Below are 10,314 nucleotides of genomic sequence, written 5' to 3' on the forward strand. Positions count from 1 at the left end.
ATGATATGGCCAATAACATAAAATTGTGTGTCCTGATAATTATCACTTGGAAAAAAATGTTTCAAATTCTATAAGATGTGCAAGTGGAATATGTTAATCAGCTCGATTACTAAGGAAGTTTTGTCTTGATGCACAGTAGCTTTAGTTCTTTTGTAATAGGTATGCTATTGCTTTTCTCTATTTCCTTCTGCTAGTTCTACTAACTGAAGCAACACTATTTTAAAAGCAATTCTGTTTTTTTTCATCAAAAGCAAACTACTCGTTCTGTTATCTAGAATTTATAGAACTCTAATGATTCTAGTTTAATTTATCTGAATTCTTTCTCCTAAAGTTCTAACTTTTGTTAAGTATAATACCATATTAATTAATTAATTAAATATATAGTTTGAAGCAAATATTATATAAAATTTGTTGTATAATCTTAATTACTGGTTATAATCCCCAGAAACCAAGGAAGAATGGCCTCTTATTCTATATATTTTTGATCTAGTAGTTTTCATTGAGTAATTTATTTTTTAATTATATAAATTCTTTTGTTGTCATTGTTGTGGTGTGACATGGGGTTTTGCTGTATTGTCAGTCTGGTTTCATATTTGTAGGCTTAAGTGATCCTCCTGCCTCCATTCCCCAAATAGTTACAGGTGTGGGTCTCCACACAATCTTAATTGACTCTTGTGAATCACCAAACCAAATCTTCAACATTTATTAAAATATTGCTTTGCCTCCAAAATATGTTAGCTATCACTAGGTTCGAAACAATTAATATTCTTACTTATCTCCTTTTATGTTCATATTTTTGCTATAATTTATATAGTTTATTATTTTATATAATTATGGATTTTCTTACATAATACCACCAATTAAGCAACCAGGCATTGAAATATCTCCTTTTATTGTTGTAATTTTGGATATGTTAGATTTGTAGAGAAAATGAAATTTGTATTATCCTGCACTTATTATAAATTATTTGAAAAGTTATTATAAAATTAAAGATTCTATAATTTCATATTAAAACTTGTTTTATATCAATTGATTTTTGTTAGAAAATGCATCTTAAGACAAATTAAAAATGTCCTATTTTCTAAACCTATGAGAATTAATAGAATGTTCCTTTCAAGGTAAAAATACATTTTTATAAAGAAAACATTGTAAAGCCATGGAAAGAATTATGGATGCAAGGTGGGAAGAAGAAATGGTGGGAAAAATGAAAAAGGAAGGCACAGGTTGAAAGGCAGATCATCCAGAGGAGATGCCTCTTCCTAGGGAAAATAAAGTAATTTATAATATAAAGTAACAGCAGCAATTAACAAAAAGGCCTAAGAGACTGTGACAGCCTTAAACAAGTGTGTATTATTCTTCTTAAATGAGGAAAGATTGTCCAAGGTCATTTAAGAATTAGGAAGGAAGGAAGAATTAACTTCAAGACAAAGTTATTTATTTATTTTTCTCACATTTTGAACAACCTGAAAGAGACATAATAGAGGTAGGAAGGATGGTGGAAAGAGCGATGCAAAAGGTGAAAAAGGAAATGCTTGGCATTTTTACAGAGTATTAATAATAACAAATCTGACCTACATTCTCCGTGGTGTGATTTTATAATAAGATAGAGGTAAAATATACATTAACTCCTCCCCATTGCAAGATAGCAAATGTTATAATAAAAAGAAATACTGCTAGAACAAAAATGAAGAAATATTTCTTTTGTTTGTTTTCTTGTTTAAAATATTTATTATTTAATAGCTACTAATTAGACTCAGTATCTGATATTCATTTGCAAACACTCTACTATTCCACTAGTATGTGGACCTGGAGACAAAGTAGGAGAGAGAGAGAGAGAGCAGACATGAAATATTCCAGAAGGATAAATCTTTTCCATTTCCTCCAGCCAAAATATCTATAAATTTGAAAGCATCAGGATTGATTGCCCTTGATCTTGAGCCACTCTCCAACATAAAGGGTATCACATTGAATTTCAAAGCCTCTCAGAATATGTGGAGCCACAGTATTCCCCTTCCCACCATTTCATTGACTTGTATTTACGAGTGTCTATTATCAAAGGAAAGCATGCCCTCAGACAGGCACAGGGAACAGCACCCAAGTGGCCAGGCAATTCCCTATCTTTCTCTTTCAATGTGCTATGTTAGCTTGGAGCTTGAGGAACCTGCTGCAGTTTTTGAAAACAAAACATGTGCATGTACCTTCATTTATTTTCTACTCTCGCCTAAGTAAACCCAACAAAAACTTAAGCTACTAAGATGAAAACAAGCAAACAACTTACCCTACATTTCATGTTTAAATTATTTTTATGGAAATTCAAAAACTTACATAGATTTTAAACTGTTTACACTTTCCCTGAGTGTTTTGGTTAGCATGAATGTCAGATGCTAACTATTTAAGTATGATTGGCAAGGATTGCATCTGTTTTTCTGCTTGAGGAAAGAATAAATGAGCAGGAACAAAATGAAGAACATCGTACAGGGCCAATCTTTCAATCAATCCAGTGTGTAAGTAGCAGCTAAAGGTCAGTCGCAGGGCCCACTTGTCAATGCCTACTCCAAGCATAGCTCAAATATAGTAATTATAGCGAGGGCCAGTTATAAGCTCTTCAACATTTTCCTAATATTGTTGTATTTCTAAACTATGCAGTTTCCTGGAGAATTGAATTATATGAATTCACAACTTTATAGAAAACTACCTTTTTAATTGTTCTTTGAATAGTTTTTGTCTCTTTCAGTTTTAAAATTCTATAGTTTAGGATGTCTTTGCAGATTAAGGATATACAAACTCATTGTAGAAGAACAGTTTGATTTAAGATAGTGCTATTTTATCAGTTTCATTACAATATTCTTAAGGAAAAATTATGAAATCTATCCTTGAAATTTCTTATGTTGAAGTACCAACTTTGTATAAAGACAGAAAAAATGGTTATGCTGTGTTTCTACTAAACATTATGTTGTGGTTTATGTCTCCCAAAAATTCATGTGTGAGACCATGCAAGAAGGTTTAGAATTAAAAAGATTGGGGTATGAAAGTCTTAACCCAATCAGTGAATTAATCTCCTTAAGAATTAACTGAGTGGTATAGTAGGCAAGTAGTATGAGTCTGGAAGAGGTAGATCTCTAGGGTCATGACTTTGGGGTTTATATATTGTCCTGGTTAAGCAGAGCACTCTCTGGCGCTCTCTCTCTCTCTCTCTCTCTCTCCCCCCCCACCCTTCCTTCCTGATGTGATGTGTCTTGAGCTTCTTCCCTCCACCACAATCTTCCATCATTATGTTCTGCTTCACTTGGATCCCTGGGTAACAGAGTCCACTGTCTATGCACTGAGACCTCTGAAACCATGAGCCCCCAAATAAACTTTTCCTCCTTAAAATTGTTTATGGCAGGTCTTTTAGTCACAGCAGCACAAAAAGCTGACTAAAACACATTATGAGGATTTAAATATTTAGAAGAATAAAAATGCTGCTGAGAATGACCCATTTTATAATTAATTACCTCTGGTGGGATACAAACCAAAAGACTCAGTACCTTACTATCTTAGCAATGTTTAAGTTCAAAGTTCAGAAATGTACCAATTAGGTCAAGATGCTTTTCATTTATATTTATGTTAATTGTACCTTCTGTAATTTCAAAGAACCATACAAACATAAGAATGTATTTTTGTCTCTGTAAAAGTATTGATTTTTCCTGATGTAAATAGACTTTCTTGAAAAGAAAGTGCATATTGAAGGAAAAAGGTAAAGTTTTCAAACTTGCAATGGAAGATCTTATATATTGATCTCTAAATAGAGAGTCAAGCTCAATAAACACTTTTCTACCATAAAAATACTTCCTATGTAAGAAAGATTTTATGTTTTTAGCTAGAAGAGCTATTGTCTTTTATTATTTATATGAAGAACACAAAGCATTATTTTTATCTCAGTCTTATTTTCATCTCAGAAAATACACGTTAATTTAATCAGCCATCATTTGAGTGTGTATATGTCACAATATTTAAGTGTCAAATTTTATCTATTAAGAAAATGAAAATCATGTGGGAAGGATGTAATTTTTTATGCCTAAAAAATTCTCTTTGAGTTTGCAAATTCAGCAAAGCTTAATTAAAATCAATAGGTAAATTTAAAAACAAACATTTCATGCAAACTATTACTTTTAATCTTCTAAAACACATCTATTTCTCCATACTTTCTTTTCAACATTTATCGACTGTGTTCTATAGGGCTAGCACAATGTTAGGCACTGATATGCATTATTGAAGAAGCAAGATATTAAACCAAACATCATATAAAAAAAAGTAAACATGACTTGCATTCTCAACAGCAGTCCACCAGCAAATAGCCTAGGACTATGATGTTCCTCTTCTTGACCTGGCAGTTTTAAATCGCAAAAATTTGACTGTGGCTTTGGGAGTTATTTCAAGTTTTCTTCCTCATGTCTCCATACAGTTTTTCATGTGCAACAAAGTGTTTGTTTGATTACCTCCACATTTGCTTCAAAAAAAGCAGATGTTTTCAATACTATTATAGATTTTGGCTAAATACAGGCAAAACAAATTCTGCCACTGATCTTTTCTGAACTTCTGGGCAAGGGTCTTGGTGTTCTGGGGCTTATCTTCCTGGTATGAGCTCATCATTCAGAGTATATTACATTCTTTAGGGGTACAGATCACCATATGGCTTGCAGAACAAGTGCCTAAGCTGCAGCATTCAGTAAGTCAATGTTTCTGAACCTTGTCTGATTTAAGGAGTCACTTGGGGAGTCTTAGAAACACAGATTCCTAGGTCCCTGAGCTACCAAATTGTAATCTCCAGGGAAAGCTTCATCCACAAGTCTGAATTTTTTAGAGCTACTTTGCTGGATCTTTTGATCCAGAATGTTTGTGAAACACTGTACTACAAAGAAACCTGATAAATACTTTTGGGGAAAGTGCAGTTTATAAATAAAACTTTTAAAATCTGTCAGAGCTGATGTGCCTTAGATCTGAAGGATCAGATAAGGCCTTAGTTATCCCAAAAGAATTTTAGCAGCTTAAAGTTGAGGTAAAGTCTCTATTTCAAATGATCCTATAGGTAAATCTTTGTGCAATCATTATACTTTTACAAGAACTGGAATGTGGAACCATCTTGTTGTGTCTGACCATTAAAGAGGGAGTAAGTGTATAGTCCTGGGGGTGAACCCCCTATGAATTAATAGGAAAAGCAATTAATTCAAATCTGATGAAAGAACTTAAAATTCATATCCTCTGCTGCTATGGGCTACATAAAATAAAATCATGTCTCATAAATACTGTTCTACTTTAGTAAAACTCAAAAGCAATTTATAGCTTTTAGAAATGCTTTTGCAAGATATATATTTATGGATAAGACCCCCTGACGTATACCCAAATCCTGCCAGGAAGTATGATTTGCAATAATGTAGTTATGGTGAATCCTCTCTTAATGAAAGCTACTTGGTCCTTTCCAAATGGAAAGAGTAAACCTAATGTCCCTGTCCACTCTCTGAATAGAGAATTCAAAGGTTTATTAATCTGGGTATAGTTTGCTTATAAAATATGTGCATTTTAACAAACTCCCAAGAGATACAAAATACCAACTTTAATATTTTCTTCTTTGAAAAGAGCAAATACTTGTCTAGACACAATACTGTCAGTTTAGAATTATATTCTATCATTGTTGGTTATATCCAAATGCATGAGATGAAATTGTTCTTTCTCGTATATTTTGAAAAAACTCATGACTTTCTGTAGGCACTTTATATTTCCCACTGTACACGGTTTTACAAAGTTTAATAACTTTGTTCCTATTTCTACTTCATAGTCTATGCTACTTATCCTCTTCACCTTTTTATTATTTTCCTAAGCTATATTAAATCTGCCAGAGTCTTCATTTCAATTGAAGAACTATTTATACAATTGTGCTAAGTGTCAGACCCCATACTAAGGACCTAGAATACCATGATGAGCAAAACAAAATCCTCAAAATATTTTTCTTGATGACATTTCAGATAAAAAAAAATGTATCCTATGTGTAGAAGTGTTTGGCTTTATATACCAGAGAAGCTTTTTTCATGATACACTCTTAGTATCCAAGGACCAATTCATTAAACCCACATCCAACACTTTACCCTCCTCCAGTATAGCCTTGAAGAAATTCCATTAATAGGAATTCCCTTTACTGAGGAATAATTATTCCTAATCCTAAGCCATGATTGATGTCCCTAAATATTCTGAGCATTGGTAATAGCTGCTTATCTCAAGTTACCTGGAACAATACCACCATCTGTTTTTGATAACTTTTATGGCATGTGTAGCAGATATATCCCGCAAATAACTCCTCATATCACTTACCATATTATCGAGAATGTATTTAATATATAAATAATTTATTGTGATTATATTTTACTTCCTTCTCTCTCTTTGTTTTCACTGACTGTACTTTTTTTCCTTTCTCCTTCATTTCGTATTCTATCATTTCTGAGTGATATTAGAAACATATTATGTAATAAATGTAAAATTCATTACCCACTCTCCATTTACATGAGTATTATTCTTTCATCTTTTTTGAAACTCCTTCAGATTATCATTAGTATTCTTTTAATGTTTATTTTATATTTATTTTATTTAAAATACGTTTATTTGTTCCTTTGTTCAATCTTGTTTCTTGTATCCTGCTTTTTTTCTTTTCTGCTTTCAATTTCCTTTTTGCTCATTTCTTAATCTTTCCTAGATGGTCTGTAACTAGTAAAATATGCATTCTTCTGTGTTTGAAAATATTTTTTTTTTTACTTTATTCTTGACTAATGATTTATTTGGGTTTAGTTTTTCTGGTTGGTTTAGTACTTCAGAATAGTAAATGTATTTCACTCTCCACTGGCATTCGTTTATGGGGCTGAAAATGCATGTTATTCAAATTGTTGTTGTAGTACAGCCAATCTGACTCTGTCCTATAGCAACTTCTGAGACTTTTATTTTTATTTATTTTTTTGTCTGTGGCTTTTTTGAACTTCACAAGTATTTGAGTATGGATTTGTTTGTACTTACCCCCATGCAGACTCTGTTTTCTTCTTTAATTCCTGATCTTATTTTTCCACTTTCTCATCTAGAAAATTCTCAGGATTTTCTTTTTAATCAAATAACTTGTTTTTTCTGAATTCTATAAATTCCCTTACTGTGTGTATTATCATTCATTTGTCTTGTGTTTATCCTAACTTCCTTATCACATTTGCTATGTGTTTATATTTATAGTGTTTTATACTGAGTGATTTCTTCAAAACCATTTTCCAATTGATTAATTTGCCCATTTCTATGTACTACTATTCTCTTTCCCTTGATTATAATTTCTTTCATTGTTTTAGAAGAACATTTATAACATATTGTCAACATTTCTGATAGTTTTTAAAATTTAAGTCACAGAATTTCATAATATACTTTCAACAACTCTTTCAGACAACTGATAAAGTTGGTAACATTCAATAAAGGAATAGACATTGAACTGGATATCGCTGGAAGTCTCATTTCCACCTCATATGCATTTGTAAAATCTCTGATATAATAATGGAAGCACAGGCAATGTATTTGGAGTTAATGGCCAGATGTGTTTTCCCTGCCAACCATTAACCCTCAGACAATGTCTCACTCCTAGATCATAACTGTAATTATAAGGAATAACTTCAAACCAGAATAGGTATACGAGTATGTATGTATGCACATATACGTATAGTATTTAGATGGCATTGTCATAATTGGTATATAGGGGATTTCTGGAAGTTTGTGATTAACTCATCATCCACAAAATTTTCTTGATTAGATCATCTTCCATTTTCAATTCACATTATCATAATTAACTTGTACTTATAAGTGCAGTTGGAGTGATATAAGAATATCAGAAGTCTCTTTCAATTATAGGCTTTATATTATAGTTAAATAGACTGGAAGTTTACTATTAAATTGAAAACAGATCTTATGGAACATTTAATTCTGGTGAAGAAAACTGCAATGTGTGGTTTATGTTAATCATGTGGAGGTGCAGATGTTAAAGAGACAAGGACTTGTTTCTTATAGAGCATTTTGTTCCATGTGTCACAGGAAGAATGTTTTATCTTGCACTTGCTTTAGATACTGTAACAGCAGCTGGAAGTCTGATTGGCTTTGAAGCCCTAACCCAGACCCTGCTACAACTCTTCTCATTACAGTTTCAGTTGGCATTGTCCTAATAGTGATGGCCACATTGAATGGCATCGTTTGCTTAAGATTTTAACTCTGTAAATAAAAGTGTATGATTTTTTTTCTTTCTTCAGACTATAATAAACATTTATCTATCAAGTCAGTGTATAATATTTTAAAACTTGAGAGAGTACACTCTGCAAAATAATTATCATCAGTATGACCTCTCTATCTTCCTGTATCTGGTTTAAGAAATCATGAATGATTCAATAGGTTTGATTCTGATATCATGTTATATTGTCATTTTGAATGATCAAAAGAATCACTGTCTTAGGAGAATTGGTTACATTTATTTAAATAGTGATATATTATTGATTTTTTCACAAAATCATAAAATTAAGTTTCTACTAATAATTTATGACTAGGTCTACATACACAAGAACCCACCCAAGTGTATGCACACATCCCAAAATAAGCCACCAAAGTTGATGCTTGAATACAGAAGGAATTAATCCAAATCTTTGAAAGCAAAGAAGCTCATGGTGAACTCCATTACAAAAGTCACATTATCTGACATAAAATAGAACTTGACATTTGGCCTAATTATACTTTTCAAGTCTTTAATAATCTGCTTATCATTATGGATATTTAAATAAAGAAAACTCTTCTGATACCTTTTGCCCTTTTTCTGTTTCATAGTCTTAGAATTAAAAAGGAAATTAAAGTTTTTACAACTAGAAGTTTTAATAGATAAGTGAATGATATACAAAAATGCTAAAACTTTCCTCCTAATATTTTAAATCAAAGTTGCAGTTTATTTTAAGGAAAGCATCTATTACTCTTTTCCAAATATATTCTAAAGTACAGTTATAAATTAGTTGTTATGATGCTATACAACTGTGAACTCTGACTTATTCAATTCTACTCAGAAAACTTTTAGGGTTTTTCTCATTCTTTGGCTATATATGGTTTAATAATATTTAATAATAACCCTTAAACTTAAAGAAGTTTACACAAATTAAAGTTTAATGTGCTTTCCAGTGATTCGTCTCATTGGGCTTGGTTAAGTGCACAGAGAAATGCTGCATTTCATTCTGTTAGCTTGATTTCTAGAACAGAACATAGACAGCCAAATTAGATCAATATTTTTGGCATATATAATTCTATGCTAATTCAAAATTTCTATAACTTGTTTAAGAATTATTGAACTGAAATTTATATTTACTTTATATTTAAAATTTCAATTATTAATATTTTATTAGTGCATTTTAGTTACACATAATATTGGGGTTCCATTTGGTATAATATACAACCAAGGAATATAATCTTCTCCAAGTCAGTCCCAGTATTTCCTCTTCTCATACCTTCTTCTTCCCCCTTTTCCCTTTCCTCTACTCAAATGGTCTTTCTTCTATTTATTTATATATATTTTTAAATTAGTGCTTTATAAATATGCATGAAGATGAAATTACTATATATATGTTATTCTATATTTATATATTATTCTATGTACATATATTCATATATGAATATATGTTCATATAATAATTTGGTCAGTTTCATTCCACATGTCCTCCATTCTTCCATCCCTCCTTCCTCCACCTCAATCCATTTCCTTTCCTCCATTGATTTCTATTTTCATGTGATTGCTCCTTTGACCCACTTATTTTGGTCTTACTCTGCATGTGAGAGAAAATATTCAGCACTTGATTTTCTGAGTCTGGCTTATCTTACTGAAGCATAATATTTTCTAGTTCCATCAATTTACCAGCATATGCCATATTTTTTTTCTTCTTTATGGCTCAGTAAAACTTCATTATGTATGTATATTACAAATTCTTTATCCATTCATTTGTTAATGAGTACCTGGGCCGGTTCTATAACTTGGCTATTGTGAATTGTGCTACTAAAAACATTGAAGTGCCTGTATCACTATAGTATGTATTTTAGATCTTTTGAATAAATACCAAGGAGTGTATAATATGATAATTCCATTCCTAGTTTTTGAGGAATATCCATACTGTTCTCTGGAGTGATCGTACTAATTTGCCATTCCACCAGCAATGGATGAGTGTGTCTTTTCCCCACTTCCTTGCCAGCATTTAATATTTGTTTTCTTGACAATTGTCATTCTGACTGGAGTGAGATGAAATT

This window comes from Marmota marmota, unplaced genomic scaffold, assembly GCF_001458135.2.
Source record: "Marmota marmota marmota unplaced genomic scaffold, marMar, whole genome shotgun sequence".
NCBI classification, from domain to species: Eukaryota; Metazoa; Chordata; class Mammalia; order Rodentia; family Sciuridae; genus Marmota; species Marmota marmota.